The sequence below is a fragment of the Onychomys torridus genome, chromosome 2, assembly GCF_903995425.1.
Source record: "Onychomys torridus chromosome 2, mOncTor1.1, whole genome shotgun sequence".
Classification (NCBI taxonomy): Eukaryota; Metazoa; Chordata; class Mammalia; order Rodentia; family Cricetidae; genus Onychomys; species Onychomys torridus.
The window spans coordinates 163,186,803-163,207,825 of record NC_050444.1 but is presented as its reverse complement, the minus strand read 5'-3'; the positions used below and the strand labels follow the sequence as shown (position 1 = coordinate 163,207,825).

Genomic DNA, 21,023 nt, shown 5'->3' with positions numbered 1-21,023 from the left:
TCCCATGCTTCCCCAGAGTGCAGAAGAACCCGCACTTTAACATCAGCTTCTCCATCTGAGGAAACACCTAGCCCTCACCACTTCTCCAGGGTTAGCTTAGAGACTGCCCAAGGGATTCCTGCAGGGCAGCCAAATGTCTTGCTCCAACCTCAAAACAAAGGTCAATTATCTTCTTCCCCAGTAGGGGTAAAAATGGTAGTCAAACTATTCATTCACCCGTTTTTGTTGGGACAAATGAGAGAGAGAGAGAAAGAGAGAGAGAGACAGAGACAGAGACAGAGAATATATCACTTTTCTTCCCTTCACTATTTTCTTTTTTTGGCAGTATTGGGGGTTGAACCCAGGGCCTCATGGGTGTGAAGCAAGCAGTCTACCACGACCAACAGCCCTTGGTCCTATCTTTTTCCCACTTCAGATAAGTCTACAAGACACTTAGTTTTTGTTATCACACCAACTTACATCCTCATAAACTGCCCTGCAGCAGATATCTCTGTGAAAGACTTGCACCTCTGATTTCCAGGGCAGGACCCCAGTAGGAGAGGAGCTTGTTGGGAGAGACAACATTGGGTGGGACTCCACTGATGAGGACCCCACTGGGGGGAGACTTTTGGGGGAGGATTCTGGTGGTGGGGGACCCTGATGGAGGTGGACTACTACTTGTCAGAGAGGACCCTGGTGGGGGAGGACTCTGCTGCGTGGGACTCCATTGGAGAGGGTCCTGCTTGGGGAAGACTTGGCTGGGAGAAGGACCCTTCTGTGGAGAATCCTACTGGAGAGGACATCTAGGGCCATGAGACGGGCTGCCCCAGCCAGCCCACACCCACAGGGAGCAGATTCCAGACCTTCTGAAGACCATGCCATTCTTTCCAACCACCATGTATGAGCCTCGAGGCTCTGGATCCTCTGAAGAGAACTAAGAGTGAGCCCTAAAGATTCAGTGACAGCCTAGGCACCAGCAGAGTGGTATCATCATACCCTCTGAGTGACCTTGGGCTTGCTTCTTGCTGTTGTTGCTGACTGGTGTTCATCAGGCTGGGGCTCCACGAGAGCGAGACCTGGGTGCTGGTGGCTTCTGGATCCCTGGGGGTGTGTACTTGTCATTTGTTGAGTGAATTTGGGCATGAGCCTTGTGGGCAGGTGCTCTCAGGGTGGGTGAGATGGAGCGGCAGCAGGTGGATCTGGTGGGATTGTGGGAGGAGAGGACGGAGGTTGGAGCCTGCTTGGAGAGTATTAACAGCTTTATGGGGATGTGACTTACATAAGGAACAATCAATCCTCTTTAAGTGTGTGATTCAGTGGCTTTTAGTGCATTCCAAGTTCTGCAGCCCTTGCCATACCTGGAACATTTCCATTGTCACCAAAAGAGGCCCATTCTCTTCGCCCCACTCAGTCCCCCTAGACTCCTGCAGCCCCTTACCTGTCTGGTCCTGTGGATCTGCCTCCTCTGGACACTTCATGTAGCTGGGATGAGACTTGCTGTGGCTTTTAGTGTGGTTTCTGGGCATCCACACTGCAGCCCATGGTGTGTGTGACTCTGATCTGGAGAGAGATGAGAACCAAGAGTGGACACAGCTGCTGACCCAGTCGGCTGGGGATTTAGGTAGAATGGAAGGAAAGACTGTCTGGAGGGGAGGCCCTGCGGGTTTCTTGTACTCCGTGGAGGGGAGCCATGAAGCTCACTGTCAGGAACAAAGGGAGAGGCAGGAACAGAGGAGCGGAGGACCAGAGGGGCAGCCATGGAGAAACCTGGCACAAACAGCCTGGGGTGCTGGGGTGGGAACTGGTGGTGTCCGATAGGAGAGAGAAGAGTCCTCACTCACCCGTGGCCTTTGCAGCCACAGTGTTCCTTGGCTGTCGGGGGAAGAGAACTCCGGCCTTGAGGAATTTCTCTTTGAGAGTCAATAACCAGACAGTGGCCTTGGGAGCAGGGGGACACTTTGTAGACACTAAGGACCTTCTTGGAGGGGGGAGTGCAGGGTGGGGAGGGGGTGTGGGGCAGAGAGGACAGGGAACATTCTACACCCAAGCGAGGCAGGGGCACTGGATGAGAAAAGGATGGTGATGTGTGGGTGTGAGTGCATGCTACTGCTGCAAACAAGCTGGAAGGCAGGACAGTAGCCGAAGACATGTGTCCACAATAAGATGGACTCATTGTACATGATAATATTGTGACACCAACTCATTCATGTTAGTGACAGTACTAAGTTGAGCTTTTCAGTGTACACTGGGGTATCCACTCATCATAGTGGCCTGCCAGGTAGATGACATCATTATTGCTCCTTTACAGATGTGCATACTAAGGCCTAGAGATCTCAAGCCCTCGCCTCAAGTCACACTTGTCAAAAAATGGCCAGGCCCGGGTTCTAGATCAGCTTTCATTTGTGACAAAAGTCACAGATAATCAGCCTGCTTTAGACAAGAAAGTGTTGTTTTGCTGGTGTGCCTGGGAAATCCTAGAGATGAAGTTTCAGTGCAGCAGGTATTTATTTAGGAGCTGGTTGTTTGGCAGATAAAACTGAATTAAGACATATGTCTGGGCTGGAGAGATGGCTCAGTCTGTAAAGTACTTGCCTTGTGAGCACGAGGACCTGATTTCAAGCCCCAGCACTCTCATAAAAAGCTGGGTGTGTCGGCCAGTGCTTACAATCCCAGAGCTGGTGAAATGGAGACAGAAGGATCTCCAGAGCTGGTTGGCAGATGGCCTTGCATGCTTGGCCAAGTTCTGGGCCAATGGGAGACTTGATCTTAAAAGAAAAACGTATGGACAGTGCATGGGGGATGACGTTTGAAGTTGTCTTCTGACATCGATGCATTCTCCTCTTCCTGAATGAAGCACACACACACACACACACACACACACACACACACACACACACACACGCACGCACGCACACGCATACTCCTAACTGGGGTGTCTGAGACAGATGTAAGAAAGCTATCCCCCTGCTCCCACCCGACACCTGGTAAATGCTGATGGAACATTTGCTTAGAAAGTAATGGATGTGCCAGGAGGCATGCTCCCTATTGTATCTGGCAGAGTGGGGTCCTGAGTGGATCCAAGATGATGGAAGAGGCTGAGGGTCAGCCCGGCTCAGTATGCCTGGAGGAGGAACCATGGAGGGCAATATGACAAGGGTGAGCAGGAAGCAGGCTAGAATGAACCAGAAAGATGCAAAGGAGAGATGGCCCTGGAGACCTGTCTTGGAAGGGTAGCCTCTTCTCTTGCCCCTGGAGGAAGCACCAACTCTGCTACTCGCCCTGCCCCCAGGGATTGCTTCCCTCACCTGCTTCACGGATGCTCCAGCTCCTGCTCCATGTTCTGCCGGGTCAGGGCCATTCCATTCTGCACTCAGGCGCTAAATGGCTCTCCAGCAGCTCAGGAGGGAGAGAGCCATTTGAAGCGATGGGAGGAGGCTCTGGAAGTGTAACCCTTCTTGGGCTGTGCTTTGCAGCCCTCTGGAACCTGAGCAGCTTTTAGCATTTCAAGCCACAATTTGTATTCAAATGAAGGTCATTTGAAAGGTGTGACATAGTAAACAGCCATTATTTCATTTTGATGGTGGCACTAAAATTATAGTGATGGTTGAATTATTTTAGTGGAGGGCCATTACCATCTCCCTAAAACACTTAGAGAGGGGGTCTTAGAATAGTGCTTCATGGCCCAAATTAAGAGAAAATTAAACACCATGAAGCTGGGGTGCTGTGCATTTTGAGAGTGTCCCCTATGTGTAGGACAATTGTCTGTCCCTTCTCTGTGATTTTCTTGCTTGCTTGCTGGGCACGTGACAGGGGGAAGCTAGTGAAGAGCCCCTCCCCTTAACCCATTTCTCTGTCTGTCACTAAAACCTTTATAACCTACCTTGAGACCATTCTTCCATTGTTAGAAGAGCAACCCAGACAAGAGAAGCCCCTTGGAGAGAATAATCTACTAGATGCTCCCAGCTCCCAGCAGCTCTGGCCAAGGCAGCAGGGAGTCCCTTTCAGTAGGTTTGGCTAACATATCTGGGGCCTACAGGATGGGGTAGGTGTGTTAATTGGTTTTCTATTGCTGCAATATGATAAAGACCGTGAAAAAAAGCAACTTGGGGTGGAAAGGGTTGATCTAGCTTAGGTGCCTTTCTATATAGTCTGTCAGTGAGAGAAGTCAGGGCAGGAACTCAAGGAAGAAACCTGGAGGCAGGAACTGAAGCAGAGGCCCCTGCTTCCTGGCTTGCTCCTCATGGATTGCTCAGCCCGCTTTCTTATATACCCATGGCCCAGGGGTGGCCTGCTCACAATGGGCTGGGCCCTCTTACATCAATCATTAGTCAAGAAAATGCTCCCACAGACTTGCATACAGGCCAATCTGATGGAGGCATCTTCTTAGCTGAGGTTCCCTCCTTCTAAAAGACTAGCTTCGGTTGACATATGACCTTCACTGTAGGTCATTGTCAGGCACTGTCCTCCCCAAGAGGCAGGTACCTTTCTACTGTCACTGGGCATCTAGACTCCTCTCTCCTCTTCCAAAGGCCTAGGCTTGTGTAGGATATTCCTTTACACTGTGAAGATACTCCACTGTGGTTGGTTTAATAAAAACGGTCAATAGCTAGGAAGGATTTTCAGGGTGGAATTGACACTGGGAAGAAGGGTGGAGTCCTGAGGAGGCCCCGGCCAGATGGAGAGGAAGCAGCATGGGCAGTACAGAGCAAAGGTAACTGAGCCACGGAAAAACACAAATTAAAAGATATGGGTTAATTTAAGTTATAAGAACTAGTTAGGAACAAATCTAAGCTATTGGCCAATCTTTCATAATTAATAAGATGTCTCCATGTCGTGATTTGGGAGCTGGCAGGAGGGACAGAAAATTCTGCCAACATAGGCTCCTCTCTCTGGCCAAGAAAGGATACTTCAAAGCGATATTGGGGCCGAAGGGAAGGGTGTCCTTCAAGGGTGCACCAAGAGTCACAAGTACAGGACAGAGGTGAAGATCTCTGTCCTTCAAGGTGGACTTGGAAGTTGAGGGACCAGAGGGACTTTCTCCTGGTACTACAACACATGGGCACCAAGGAGCTGCTGTCCCCAGGGGCATGGCTCCCTTATCTGACACCTTTGTGCTCAGCTGTACCACAGAATCTACAATTTTTCAGATTTCTGAAGAGTTGAAAGTGTGTTCAAGTGCTCGGGCAGCTGGTGGTATTAGGACCCACACCCTGTGAGCAAACCTTCTCATTGTGGGGCATGAATTTGCATGTACGAGAGCGAGAACTACAAACTGTTTATTCAGATCAGGCTTGCCAGCAGAAGGTGTCAGACTTGGGCTCAGTGGGTAAAGCTTGCTGCTTAAGCATGGGGACCTGAGTTCATTCTCCAGAACAACCCAGGAAAGAGCTGAGTGTGGTGGCATGTGCTTGTAATCTCAGGCCTGCGGAAGCAGAAATGGTGGGGTGGGGCATTGCTAGCCACTCAGCCTAGCTGAATTGGTGAGCCAGAGACCAATGAGAGACCATGTCTCAAAAAACTCAAGGTTGTCCTCAGGAGTGAAATTGCCATTGGCCTTTGACGTCCACCTGAATGTGTACCCCAAAACATATGTACACACCAACACACACACTCAAGGTGCCAGACTTAAGGAAACAGTTGGGTTCTGTGTAGACACACTGGCACATGCCCGTGAGTTACATCACTTGGGTCGTAGAAGCAGGAGCTACTTGTCTGAAAATAAAAAACACTGAACCATCACAACAGAACTCCTGTATCAGTTAGATTTTTCTTGTTGTGATAACGCACAGTGACCAAAAACAACACCAGGGTTGATCTGGGCTCACAGCTCTGCGGTGTCAGGAAGAGACAGCAAGCATGGCAGCAGGAGCAGGGAGTGGAGAACTCTCATCTTCCTCCTCAAACATGAGGCAGCGATGGGGCAAGGCTGCACACGCACTCACAGCTCGCCCCAAGGAATGCATTTGTCCCAGCAAAGCCACACCCCCCAGCCTCTCTCCAAGCAGCTGCCAACTGGGGTCCAGTGTTCAAATGCCTGACCCTGTGGGGACTTACTCATTCCATCTACCAGAACCTCCAAACCTTTGCAGCCCACAGTTTTTTATTTTTAATTTTAGGATTCTTAATCAAAGACATGGGTGTTCCCAGTGCAGTTTCCCTGAAGAAATGTTCAAAAGATGGAACAAAGTCTCAGCAGCTGTGCCCACATTTACCCAGTTTCTAATCTTCTGTCTATGTGCTTTTACACAGCCAGGTTCTTCCCTACAGTTTTGCACAGCAATTTTCATTGCACCAGAGTAGAGACATAGTTCTGCTCTTACTACAGAATCTCTCTCTATATATAAGCACAGTCATATGTTTTAAACATTTACACAGTCCTGCGGCCACAGTGTTGGGAGAGCTGGGGCTCCTTGTGAGCTGTACACTCCAGTGCACACTCCAGAACATCCTCTGGTGAGTGTGAGGATGGTCAGTGTGTGGACTTCCTGGTCAGGAACTTCCCCCAAGATGCTCTCAGGAAGCTGTGATTTGGGCGAATGGCAGCCTAGAGGCAGCTGCTCTCTCACAGGCTGTCTGCGGGTAACAGGAAAATTACTTGGAAGGTGAAGGCAGACTTCTTGTCCACCTGTACCCTGGCAGGTGGGAGGTGCTGACTCATCACTCTACTGCTGGCCACGCTCTTCATCTCCTCAGATTGCAGATCCTCTGATCCAGTTTCTGAGGTTGTTCGGTGTCTTCTTCCATGTGAGTGTGTGAGTGTGTGTGTATGTGTGTGTCTATGCCTCTGTGTGTGTGTGTGTCTTTGTGTCTGTGTGAGTGTATATGTGTCTTTGTCTATGTCTATGTGAGTATATGTGTATATGTGTGTTTATGCATGTGTGTGCATGTTTCATTCCAGAAAACACTTCCTGTCTGGACTCTCTTGACCCACGCTCTTAGAAAATATCCAAGAGTCCCCAGTTTCTTCCCCTCCCCTGCACTGTGGCTGTACTGGGGCCTGCCGTGGGAAGGCCCAGCCTGTGGGCTCAGAGCAGAGGCTCCTGCCCTGCCTTATCCCTTTCTTCACCACTCTCTCCCTGATCCTCACAGACCAGTTCAACAGCCTGAAGAGATTGCTGGCATCTGGAGTCTTCTGTGGCTGTGGGTCAGGTCGTACATTTGAACACAGGATGCCTCTGTGGCACACAGTGACAGTCACTTCCCTGAGAAAGCAGTTGTTGTATCTTCCACAGCAGTGTTACGTGTGCCACGCTGTCATCTTGGTCACACCGTACTTGATGACTGATGTCTGGGCTCTGTGGCTGTCAGGTCCCAGGTTTAGGAGTCCCCAGCAACAGCAAGGCTCTCCCCACTATGCACATGCCTGGGAGACACTCCAGCTGTGAGCGATGAGGAGGGCTGCTGGTTTCCAGAACAGTTACCAGTGCCCTTCTATGTTTGGTCCTGATTTGCTTGGGGCTGGATGTAGTGGTGGCGGTGGTGGCGGGGCTGGTGTTGTCCAGGGTCTGCAGATACCTACTGGGGAGAGAGGGAGCTCCTTGAAACTGGGAGGATCCACCAGCAAGCTGGAGGACTTTTATTATGAAAAGGGAAGGCTCCCTGAGAAGGAGGACTTACTGTGAAGGCAGAGGACTCTTTGGCAAGATTCTCCATGAAGAGAGAAGACTCATTAGGAATGAATGAGGAAGATTTACTCTGAAGGGAGAGGGCCCACTGTGGGAGAGCCCACTTTGAAGTAGGAGGGCTTACTATAAAGAGGGAGCACCCATTGTGAAGGGGAAGGGCCCAGTGTGAAGAGGGAGGGTCCCCACCTGAGCTTTCTACAACAACCCCCCTCAGGAACTTCTCCCCAAACCTCTTCTTGCAACATGCAACGTGCTGTTTTTAGAGTAGAAATTTTCTCTCTGAGGAGGAAGAAAACCCGCACAATCTAATTTAGGCTTCTGTGAGGGAAGGGGCGTTATATCACCTTTTGTCATTGTATTATGTTTAAGAAAATACTTTCACTGGGAACCTGATACACATTTACAATCTCTATGCATTTATTTTCTTTTAAGAACACATATAATAAAACTCAAAGTTAATAGCACGAAAATAATTTCTACAATAGCAGTTGTAGCAAATCTTAGAATCACAGGGGTGAAGGCGGCTAGACAGAACGAGGCAATTACGTCTATTATTAGCAGTGCCCAGGAAGGATTGATGAACAGTGGGCTGTGTGTAAGCAGAAGCCTTCAGACGTGAACTACATTTTAATAGTGGAATTCTCATAGATTATAGCTCCCTTCATTAACATTTTCACACATCGCTGACTAACAAATGAGGAGAGAGGCCTTCTGCATGCGTGGATTTATTATGCTCTGGATGGTCTCAGTACCTCTGTGCACGGGCAGGAGTTCCATCTTCTAATCTATGACTGTGGGAGGATTAACTCTTCTCAGGCTGACTTGTTTCCTTCGGGAATGGCAGAACATTCTGGAAATGTTTATTTTGTGTGTGTCTATGTGTGTGTACATGTTTGTGTATGTGCAAGTACATGTGGAGACTGTGTTGGGCATTGTCTTTAGCCGCTCTCTACCTGATTTATTGAGCCAGGGTCTCTCACCGAACATAGAGCTCCCTGATTTGTCTAGACTGGACAGCAAGGAGGCTGCAGAGATCCACTTGTCTCGACCCAGCTGAGGCTAGGTTTGCAGATGTGTGCTGCCACTACACATGGCTTTTACCTGTGTGCTGAGGATCAGGACTCAGCTCCTCATACTTGAGTGACAAGCACTTTGCCAACTGAACAGTCTCTCTGCCCCCTGCACACACTAAGTTTTAGAGAAGTCACTCCTGGGAGCATCCCTCCTAGGTGCTTCCTGTAGTCTCCCATGTTGGCTGGCACCTGTAGGTGTCACAGCAGGGAGGGTATTTGGGTAGACCTGGGCCATGTCATCTACCATCATGACTTGGGTCGGCAGGGTGGGCTCTTCTGCAAAGGTTTTCCCATTCAAAGATTGGAGGTGCTCAGGGGACCTGGTGCTCCTCAACTTCAGGGGGTGGTCATTTGATAGATTTAGCCTCCTAGCCACAGGGTGACTCAGTCTTCTGTCCCCTGCTTGGCTGGGTCACAGTCCAAATGTGACAGGGGGAATCTTGAGAGGGGCTTACTAGGGTTGGGGATTTAGCTCAGTGGTAGAGCGTTTGCCTAGCAATCGCAAGGCCCTGGGTTCGATCCTCAGCTCAAAAAAAAGAGAGAGAGAGAGAGAGAGAGAGAGAGAGAGAGAGAGAGAGAGAGGCTTACTAGATGGAGGCAGGGAATCCTTTGGTCAGAACTTGCTGCCTGCAGAGAGGTTTCTGCTGTAGTTTAAGAAGGAAAGCTTAAGTCCCTGTGGCACCTTCCCTGGAGAAGGTCTGAGGAGAGGAAACATGGAGGAGGGTGGCTCTGTTCTTAGGCAATTTACTTCCATTCTGTAAGGCTCAGAGTGGCTTCCATCATCATCTTTGGTCTTCCGTAGGCTGGGGGAGGGGCTCAGGCTGACACCAGCGCTATGCCAGCAGTGGGAGCTTCCCTGTCTCCTCTCCTCCCTGGGAACATTAGCCCTTAAATAAAATCGATCGACCTAGGACATGCTTGGAATCTGAAAGCGAATCCTCCAGTTAGGGTTTTCTCAGTTGAGTGTTGAGCTCTGCAGGGATGGACAGGGAGCATCCACACAGGCTGGGGAAGTGGTCTCAACCTTCAGGGGAGCAAAGGGCCCAGGCTGTTCGGGAAGCTGGAGCTTTGCAGCGCTCCCCTCCCCCGCCCTTTAAGGGTTAGGGAACACAGGAGGCAGGCCTGACGCAAGCCTAGCTCTGTTCTGCATAATCAGGAGCTATTGAAACGATCCTTTCAGTAGCACATAGTGCAGATTGACTTCCACACAATAAAGCCGGGGAATCGTACAAAGCGATACTTCTTAGGTGGTGGGTACACAGATGGAAACTCATTTAATGAGCTACAAGTCCCCAAATAGATTCTCAACTTCTTGTAATTACCCTGGAAAGAACCCCAGTAGAAACAGAGAAAAGCTTTTTGTGATCCGCCACCCCCTGCATTTATGGCAAGTAGTTTTCTCCATCCTTCGGGCTGCCTTGTCAGAAATGAGCATCTTCAGTGATGAATTCTTATCGGCCCATCCAACAGGTAGGATTGGGCCACACAGAAGCGAGTTAGCAACCCCACTCTGAACCCCAGGTTCTGAAGATGGAGAGGTTTGTAAAGACTTAGGCAATAAACAAAATGATCTTTTAAAACTATATGTAATTTTAATTCTTTAAAATCGTGTATATGCATGTATATGTGGGTATGTGCACACAAGTATGTCTCTAGAAGGCAGAAGAAGGTGTTGGATCCCCTGGAGCTAGAGTTACAGGTGATTGTGAGCCTCCTAATGTGGGTATTGGGAACTGAACTCAGGTCCTCTGCAAGAGCAGTTCACACTCCTAAATGCTGCGCTATCTTTCTGGCCTAGAATGGGTTTTAAATGGTGTATTAGCCACAGTTCACCAGAGGAACAGAACTGATTGAATGAATGAATATATTACAAAAGAGATTAATTAGATTGGTGTCTTAGTTAGGGTTTCTATTGCTGTGATGAAATACCATGACCAAAAGTAAGTTGAAGAGGAAAGGGTTTATTTAGCTTATACTTGCACAGTGCTATTCATCATCAAAGGAAGTCAGGACAGGAACTCATACAGGGCAGGAACCTGGAGGCAGGAGCTGATGCAGAGGCCACGGAAGGGTGTTGCTTACTGCTTGCTCAGCCTGCTTTCTTATAACACCCAGGACCACCTGCCTATGGGTGGCACTGCCTACAGTGAGCTGGGCCCTCCCCAACCCATCACTAATTAAGAAAATGCCCTACAGGCTTGCCTACAGCCTGATCTTATGAACGCATTTTCTCAACTGAGGCTCCTTCATCTCAGATGACTCTAGCTTGTTCAAACTGACATCAAATCTAGCCAACACGATTGGCTTATGGGATATGTGCTGAGTAGATAAATGGTGGTGGTGCCCATGCTGGAGAGATTGGAACCCAGCTGTGCTGTGCAGCTGTGCAGTCCATGAGGCTGGATGGCTCAGCTGTCCTGACAGCTGCTGAAGACCTGGAGCAACCCTGTATTGCTGCTGCTCTTCAGTCCAGGGTGGAAGTCCAGCAGTGTGTCTTTCAGTTGGTTCCAGATCCAATCAAGGTGACAACGGAGATCAGCTCCTCCAAATGCTGTCAAGAAACACTTAACCCAGAGCCCTACGAGCAGCCAATAAAGGATCTGCTTGACTATTCCAAAGGCCAAGGGGGCCTTGACCTTGGATTGCTGGGAGAGCATGTGGGCTGAGCCAATGTTAAGTAGTGGCTCAAACCTAGATGTTTCCTCGGGAAGTTGTTCCTAAAGGGGAGACCATTAGCAGGGTTTGACTAGGGTACTGGAGCTGGAGTGAACAGGATGGGGGGCTGAAGAAGATCCTAGAGGAATCAAGATCAACCTTGGGGCCTGAGGCAGGAACCATCTGGGGCTACCCCGTCCTCTGAGGGGTCAGGTTAGCAGTGGGTGCAGCTTCTGCCAAGTGTGTACCACACTCACTGAGTATCCTAACCCGTTCCACATTTATTATGGGCAAGAATTTGACTAAGGGAGAATTTAGATTAATAACATTCAGGCCAGAGAAGTAATTTCCTTAGAGAAAGCGATTTACATGCACTCTGCCAGAAAGAGTCGTCACTGCTCTCCTGTCATGTCAGCTCAAATAATGAAGTTGAAAATAACATGGAAGGTTAATAGGTCTGAGTTATCTCCTTAGGACTGAAAAGGAAGATTTACCGTGTGGAGGCTGCTTTGCATATTTCCAGTGGGAATTGAAAGGTTTTTTTTTTCCTTCCCCAAACAAGATTTATGAGAACCCATGGTTCAAGGTGTCTGCTGTGTTACTGCCTCTAAGCAAGACAGTAGCCTCTTCATTTGGTGAATGTTCTCGGCTTTTCCCAGGAGCCATCTCCCTTGGGCTGTGAAAATTCAAGTTTGCTCTGAAGGGAAAGTCAAAGGCTTTGGAATCTGGAAGGTCCACATTGCATGTTGGCTAACTCCTAAGGAGAAGTTTACACATCACTACTTAGATGTCAAAACAAACAAACAACGTTATTCGAGCCAAGCATGGTGGTGCGCACCTTTAACCCTAACACTCAGGAGGCACAGGCAGGCAGATCTCTGTGAGTTCGAGGTCAGCCTGGTCTACATGATGAGTTCCTGGACAGCCAAGGCTACAGAGAGAGACCCTGTCTCAAAGAACAAAACAAAACAACCTCAAAAAACAACCAAAAGGTAGTACTCCATGTTGATTTGTTGCCCGTGTTTCTGCCTTTGGAACTGGGTATGCTGGCTCTGGGTTTGAGGAATGTGGAGACACAGAACTGGGGGAGGGGAAGGAGGAGAAAGCCCAGAAGTCAGACAAGAGGTGGACTTCACTGCAAGTCCCTCCCAACCGTTTCTGCTAACATCCCATTGGTTGGCTCTGTCTGCCAAGGGCTTGGGGTTGGCTCCTCCCTTCTGTGATAAAAGTAGAGTGTCATTCAGGAAGGAGTCGCTGCCAGTTTTTTTAAGCACAAATGCTTGGCGGATTATTTTTAAACCTTGTTTCACGTTGAATGCAAGCTGTTAACGTTCCTTTACATACAGCTCCAGCCGTGTCCCACTTATTTTTCTTTCTCCCCTTCAATATTATATTGAAAAATTCCAGATGTAGAGAATGGCTAAAGGTCTCACATAGCTCCATCACTTAGCATTTTGCTGAGGTAAGGACGTTATCTCTCAGGGGAAGAACACTTGTCTAGCACATGTGACACCATAGGTCCAATCCCTGGTACTGCCCCTCCACCATTGCTATATTGCTTTATTCTATATCCATCCATGTATCAATTCACTGATCTATTTTCATTGATGATTATTATAGTAAGATGTTGGTACTGGCACACCATCTTGAAATATGTTGGTATGTGTTACCACAAACTATTTATTTGCTTTTTTAGTAAAATTTCTCTACAGCAAGATGCACAGTCTCGTAAGCCATGTATTAAGTTGAAGAGCAGTTCCACAGTTCCAAAATGTTCCTTCTAGTCTCTTCCCAGTCAACTCACCATTAGGCAACCATATTGGATTGTTTTCACCATACCTGATTTTGGCCTGTTCTTTGTATGTGTGTGCATCAGTGTGTGTGATGAGAGGGTGTGCTTGCACCTGTGTGCACATGTAGAGGCCAAGGCTGACATCCAGTGTCTTCCTCTTTCTCTCTACACTTTATTAATTGAGGCAGAGTCTAGAGTTATAACTAGCTAGACTGGCTGACCAGCAAGGCCCTGAGGATGCTCCTGTCTCTACAGCCTCAGAATTGGGGCTTGTAGACTCATGCTGCCGCGCCTGGCTTTTCCACGGACACTGGGGAGCAGAACTCGGGTCCTCATGATTGAACTGCAGGCACATTACCCACCGAGCCATCTCCCCAGTACGACTTTTGCCTCTTCTTGAACCTCGGATAAATGAATTCATATGGTGTGTACTCTGAGGGAAGATGTTTTTCACTGCGCGGGCTTTTGAGATTCATCTCAGCTGTCATTGCTCTTTCTGCTGAGTGGTATTTCATTATCTGAATGAACTGCTCTGTGTGTATCCATTCCCTCATTGGCATCTGCTATGTTTTCTGTGTGGGGCTGTTAGGAGTAAAGCTACTGGGAATATTTTACACAAATCTTTTCGAAGGGCACATGTTTTTGTTTCTTTTGGGTAAATGCCCACGGATTGTGGGTGCTGTTTTTTTTTTTTTTTTCTTGAAGGAAAAAAAAAAGAAGCTGTCAGAGTCCAAGCAAAATGACTCATTCAGAGAGGGCGCTTGCCACAAAGCCTGATGACCCGAGGTCCACAGCTGGAGCCTCTCATTTCCGCATGCACACTGTGACACATGTGAGCCCCCTAAATAAATGAATTACAAATGTTAAAACGCCCTGCCAGACTTTATCCCTAAAGGGATGGTTGTTTGCACCAACAGTCTGTGAAGATTCAAGCTGCCCTGTGCGTGTGCCAACATTTAGTTCTGTCGGTCTTTAATGTTGGCCATTCTGGAGGGTACATGATGGGTTTCAGTGTGGCTTCAGTTTACATTTCCCCAATGACCGATGGCTTTCCTGGGCTTCTTGATCATTCATATATCCTTCTCTGCGAGGTATCTGTCCCAATCTTTCACCCATGAAGCGTCTTTTGTTTTCTCCTGCTGATGGCTTGTAGGAGTGCTGTGTGCATGGTAGATACTGAGCTTAGCTGTGTAGTTCAGGTTTCTTCCCAGGATACAGCTGGTGGATTCCTTTTTACACAGTTATCTTTTCCTGAGCTGACATTTTTAATTTTGCCGAGGGATGATTTATCACTTTCCCCCTTTTCTAGCTCTTGCTTCCCAGGTATTTTCCTTTTTTGGGGTGGGAGACACTCTCCTGTGTTTTCTCCTGGAAGCTTTATAGTTTTAGCTTCTACTACAGATCTGCTCTCCACCCTAGACTAATTCTTGGTGTATGGTACAAGGAGGGATGTGCTATTGTTCTTTGCTTTATTATGTTTTATTTATGTTGTGTGTGTACACATGTGTGTATGAATATACATGCCTGCCATAGCATGCATATAGAGGCCAACTTGGGGGAGTTGGTTCTCTCTTCCCACCGTGATTCTTGGGGATTGAACTCGCCTTGGTGGCAAACATCTTTACCTCCAATCCATCTCCCTGTCTCCAGCATTGTTTTCTTCAGATGCCTGCTTGCTAATTGCTATTTATGGAAAAAGCTGTATTCTTCCCCTTGGGTCACACTGGCACCTTTGTCTAAAGTGAGCTAACCATAAGAGGGTACCCACCTTCTGGGGCTGTGTTCAGTCTGCCTGATGTGTTATGGACTGACTCAAAATTAGCATTAGCACCTCATGTCTTGACTACTGTGGCTTTTACAATAAATCTTGAAGTTAGTCCTTCAACTTTCTTTTTAAAATTTTTGTGTGTGTATGATGTGTGCATGTATGAGGTGTGTGTGTGTGTGTGTGTGTGTGTGTGTGTGTGTGTGTGTGTGTAGTGCCACAGTGCATGTGTGGAAGTCAGAGGACAGCCTGTGGGAGTCAATTCTCCTTTCTCAGTGGGTTCTGGGGATTGAACTCAGGTCTTCAGGCTTTGCAGCAGGTATCTTTACCCACTAAGTCAACTCACTGGCTCTAGAAATTTTTATTTGTGTCAATGAGAGTTAAATTTTTTTGTAAAATAATTTGTCAGTGTTTTGCATTTTATTTTTTTATAAATTTAAATATTATATTTTGCCTTAATTTTTTAAAAAAATTGTCTTATTTTGAGATGGGATGTTACTGTGTGTCATAGTCTGGGTCATTTCATAGCCCTTAGTTTACTTTTTAAAAATTTATTATTCATTGTATTAATGCATGTGTATGTGCCAGCATGAGTTTATGTGTACAACCTGCATGTAGGAGTCCTGTAGAGGACATTTGATTCCATGGAACTGGAATTATGAAAAGGTGTGAGCCACCACGCAGGTGCTGGGTCCTCTGTAAGACAACCAGGCAACCAGTGCTCTTAATGGCTGAGCCTTGTCTCCAACCCCCCCCCTCCCGTCTTAAAATCAGTGTTGTTTTAAAGGGCAAGTCATTGTTATTTAGGCAGGGTCAGACCATGAGATGGACACCTGTCCTTGTAAAGATGGTCTGTGACAGCCCCTGTGGGCCAATCTAGGTACTTTGTTGGGATGGAGTGAGAGAAGGGGAGATGTGGGCCAGAGCCTCCCTACAGGTGCAGTCAGGTGCTAGAACAGATTTAGGACTGGCTACCTTTTGGAGGGCTCAGGGCGTGGGGGCGGGGCTTGTTCCTAATCGCTGGGTACCTGACTCTTAGGGGAGTGATGGAGAGTCCTGCCTATCCCAGAAACTTGGGTAAGGGCTTCTGACTGGTTGCTCACATGTGGGCTGTTTCCTCCTGAGGACTTTGTTTGCTCATTCTACGGAAGGGCAGCAGGGCACAAAGATGTCAAACCATCAGAATGAAAGGATATGCCGAAGACAGATATTCCTGCCATCTCAGGGTCAGGCTCCCTGGCACTCCCCTTCCTGTGACATGGGCATATTCTTGCCTGCATACTTTATAATTTGTGATTGTGTGACATGAGGTGGAGACTTAGGACTCTAGCTAGTCTGAATAGAGGACTTTTGTTTCAGCACACACATAGGTTTGCAGAATCCACAGTCTGAACTGTTCGCCTTGCACAGAAGGTGTAGTGTTTGCTCAGGTCACACTTGGGATCTGCCTTAGCCTGCTCTGAGACACCACTCAAGGGCCACTGGAGGCTGCAAGGTGACATGCTGACTCGGTGCTTCTGCTTCTGTGACACTATTCTTTTGGGGACATCTTCCTTGATTTTTCAGCTACTACGAACACCCCAAAATCTTCACTGACTTATCTCCTCCCCTCCCCCCTCTCTCTCCCTTCCTCTCTTCCCTCCTCCTCCCCACCTCTTACTTCTTTCTGTCTTTGTCTACCTCTGCCCATCCCTCCCTTCCTTCCTCCTTCTTTTGAGATAGACTCATCCATAGCTCACAGTATTCTGGAGCTCTGGACCTTGTGGCCTCTTGAGTGCTGGAGTTACGTGCAAGCGCCATGCCCGGCTTTCCGACTCAAGAAGGACTTGCGGTTTTCTCTGTGTTTGTCACACTATAACACTCACTGGGACTTGCCTCAGACAAAACACCAAAGACCAATAAATGCAGAGATGCATCGTTCCTTCTTCCCCTATCCCGCAAGTTTCTTTATGCTTTGGTCTCTTTTTTGGAGTTTTCAGATTAAAAGAGAAATATTTCGAGCTGGGCATGATGGCTCATGCCTATGATCCCGGCACTCAAGAGGCTGAGGTAGGAGGACCGCCATGAGTTTGAGGCCATCCCTGCTACAGAGTGAGTTCCAGGCCGGCCTGAGATATAGAATGAGGAACGAGACCCTGTTTCAATCACGCACATAGCACCAAAGTGTTGACTGTTGGAGAGTTGACCCAATATGAGTTATTCCTCTGTTGAAATCAGAGTTCGGAGTTCTTCGTATCCCTTAAGTTTGGACACAGTGCTCTAATGTGCCCTAATCATGTGATTCCTTGCCATCCATGCAGGGGTTGGTTCCAGGACCCAGTAATACCAAATCCATTGTCCCTTCATAGAATGATGGAGAATTTGTGTGTAACAGTACTATATGCTTTTAAGTGGCTCTCAATGGTTTACAGTACAGAGTGTAAGAAAAATGTTGTTAAACACTGTATTGTTCAGGGAACACCAGTTAAAAAAGTTGTGTGCGTACATTCAGCAGCTTTCCTCCAAATGTTTTCTGTCTGTGAATATCTGTTAAGTCTCTAGGTCCAGACTCTGTGGCTGGGAAAGTCTGACCGACTTAATTTTTCCTTTACAAGTTCTCCTTTACCAATGAAATATTTTTAGTTTGTAGATATGATGAATTTGCAAGCAAACAATCCTTTTGATAGTCATTTAAAGTGATATTTTAAAGAGATTATTTGTTTTTACTTCCTGTGTGTGTGTTGCCTGTATGTATGTCTGTGTACCAGGTGTGTGCCTGCGAAGGCCCGAAGAAAGGCACTGGATCCTCTGGAGCTGGAGTTATAGCAGATTGTGAGCTCCATGTGGGTGCTGGGAACTGAATCTGGGTCCTCTGCAAGAACAGCCAGTGCTCTTAACTGCTGAGTCATCTCCCAAATTCCAAGATATTTTTTATTCTTTTGAAAATTTCATATATTTATACAATGTGTTTTGATCATAGCTGCCGACTGCTATTCTCCTTCACCCTTTTCCTGTACCTCCATTGCATCTCAGGAACTAGAGGAGAGCCCCTCTCTCTTTTTCAGTAGTCATCAACTGCCAATCCCTCCTTCCAGGGCGCGGGACCTCCTCATGCTGCAATTTGGACTGGCTTCATCTTGTGTCCATACCACAGCTGCCATGCCGTTTGCCATGTCATGGCCAGCAGTGGCATTTCACAGCTCTCTCCCGTCCCTCTCTGTGCTGTTCCCTGAGCCTTGGATGGCGGGAGGCTGACCCACCACAGCCAAGCACGCACAGCCGTTTATCCTCGGCACTGTGACCAGGTCTTCATGAACGACAACCCACATCCAAGTGAGGCTTCTCAGACCCAAGTTGAGAGCAGCACAGATCTAGGTCCAAATGAAGATTTTTAGAAGGCAGTTTGACAACACAACCATGACGACAATGTTGTTAACCATTTTAAATTCTCTTACATTAGGGTCCTGGTCATGCAAATGTTTAATGTTGATTCTCTGACACATTGATTGAAGCTTGCATCATCCTCCCTACCCCCATTCAGAACTACTAACATCTCCTCTCAGATGAATTCTCGTTGCATTATTAGCCCAACTGTAATAAATCTCTTTATCTTTGTTTTTCTTCTTCTTTTTTATTTTTGTGTACATGAGCCATCGATTTCTGAGAGGGGTATGTTAAAGTCTCCAAAGGAATCTCTTGATTTATCGTTTTTTTCCTCTGTAGCTTGGCCAGTTGTTACTCTGCATTTTCTGAGGCCAAGTTCATAGGCTCATATCTTTTCACGATTATTCTATCTTCTTGAGTTACTGCTCTTTTCAGAAACATCTACCATCCCTCTGTCTTACACATCTGCTGGCAGGCTGCCTGCCTTTCACTTTGAAGTCTTTATACTTTTTTTTTTTTTTTAAATACTGAGCACTTTTTGGCTCCTAGTTCACCCCCACCCCTGCCGACTCACCCTCACCCCTATGTGTTCACCCCACCCCCACCTATTCACCCCTACCCTTTGCCTATTCATATCTGTCTTCTTCTTATAGAGTCTTGACACAGCATGTTCTCTTTCCCAAATTTCCTTTAAAACTTAAAAATCTGTCTCTTCCTTGCTTGCTGCTTCCTGGGTGAGCTCCTTCCTCAGTGTATCATCAGCTCACTAAGTTACTCTTTGGCTGTCTATCAGATGCTTCTTTTAGGAAGACAATATGGTAAATCTGTGCCTCTGGCAGTTTTCCACTTCTCAGCAGAGTCCAGAGGGAGCCTAGAACTCTTCTTGCCCTTGGCAAGTGTCACATCTGTCCCTCTGCCTTGGCCCTACTGTCTGCCCTTATCTAATGCTCTTTGGTCTTGAGGAGCCTCACTCCTGGGGCTCTGGGGGTGACCCAACTTTGCCACTCCCTTTAGATTTCCTTCCCACTTGGTCTTAAGAACACCCACTTTCACCTGCCTGCCCTGGGTCTTAGTTGTGGTCTCTTGCTCCATGCCGGTGGCCCCTGACAGACACCAGCTGATCAGTGCTATTTACAAATGAATCAATTATAACACTATAGTTCTGTCTAGTTCACTCACGGATTTTTAATAAAGCCATCTTTTCCTGGATACCTGTGTATCAGGAACTGCGCTCAGATCTTTATATTCATAACATTATTTAAATATTTATCCATCCATGTCCTATTCTTATATTTTGATAAAATATGTGCAACATAAAGCTTTTAAGCATTTTAAGGGTGCAATTCAGTGGCATTAAGTGCTTTCTCGTTATTGTGTGCTGTCCCCACCATCCATCTCTAGAACCCCCACTTCCCACTTGGGAGCTCAGAGTGTCCCTTGGATCTTGGTGACCCCCACATTCCAGCATCCTCCCTTCCCTGGGGCTGTTAATCGGTCCTTTGCACTCTGCTCTGCCTGTTAGCCCTGCCTTACATAGAGTAAGCTACTCTCCTTAGGTGTCATGTTATTTCCCCATGAGCCACAGACACTAGGAAAAGAACATGGGCCTGGGGCGTGTGAGTGTGAGAGCCAAGACCTTCCTCTGGGCTCTTTCTGAGGAGTGTGACAGAGTAGAGGGTATGCGCTCCTCTAGAATCTAGATGGCGGTGATCTGGGCATTGCACACCTGCTTCCAACTCCCATCTCTGCATCCTGGGCAGCTTGTTTTAAAGTTCTCTCAGTCCTTACTGGAATATAGCTCCTATGGGTGCAGGGAGAGTATGGTCATAGTTAATACTGATTGGCAGCCTCTGTTATTACCTAGCAGGCAACCCTCTGGGCACACCTGTGAGGGTCATCTAGATTAGGTCAGCTCTGGGCACACCTGTGAGGGTCATCTAGATTAGGTCAGCTCTGGGCACATCTGTGAGGGTCATCTAGATTAGGTCAGCTCTGGGCACATCTGTGAGGGTCATCTAGATTAGGTCAGCTCTGGGCACACCTGTGAGGGTCATCTAGATTAGGTCAGCTCTGGGCACACCTGTGAGGGTCATCTAGATTAGGCTAATTCCAGCGAACAACCTACTTTAAAAGCGGGTGGCCGATTCCCTGAGCTGAGCACCAGTCTCTGCTGCTCTCTGCAGATGTAATGTGAGCAGCTGCTTTACAGCTCTGCTGTGATTTCCCCATTATGGACTCTACCCTTGAATTATGAGCCAAAGTAGAACTTCTCTCATAGATTGATTTAAAACAAAACAAAACAAAACAAAAAACGAAACAAAAACAAAAAAACAACAACAGCAAGCTCTGTGGATCTACCTTTCTCTACCCTTCTGGCCTAGGGTTCCAGATTTTCACAGCCACACCAGGCTGTTACTCTAAACTCAGGTCCTCATGCTACACACTTTACTTCTGGTCCATCTTCCCAGGCCCTTTGGGGGGCATTCACAAGCCTCAGACATATTTTAGTGACATCCCAGTGTCTTTGAGTCTGTGAGGAATGAAGATCCCCATCTGCAACAAGAGCGATGGCGACTCAGGGGAGTGAAGGCTTTGCAGAGTCAGGTGGCAGCCAGGAAGGGCAGGTGCACGGGTCTGCACTGGTGCACGGGTCTGCACAGTGGATGGCTTTTATAATCCTAATGTAGGTCTTTCCTCATTGGACTGTGAAATCTGACACATCATTGTGTCTGTCTGTCTGTCTGTCTCTTATATTTGTTCATTTCTTACTA

At 47.5% G+C, this 21,023-nt stretch overlaps 1 protein-coding gene across 8 annotated transcripts in view; it reads left to right on the top strand.

The window, feature by feature from the left end:
* The window catches only part of Camta1 (calmodulin binding transcription activator 1), an 841,450-nt gene that overhangs the window by 172,507 nt on the left and 647,920 nt on the right, over positions 1-21,023 (top strand). The window lies entirely within an intron of this gene.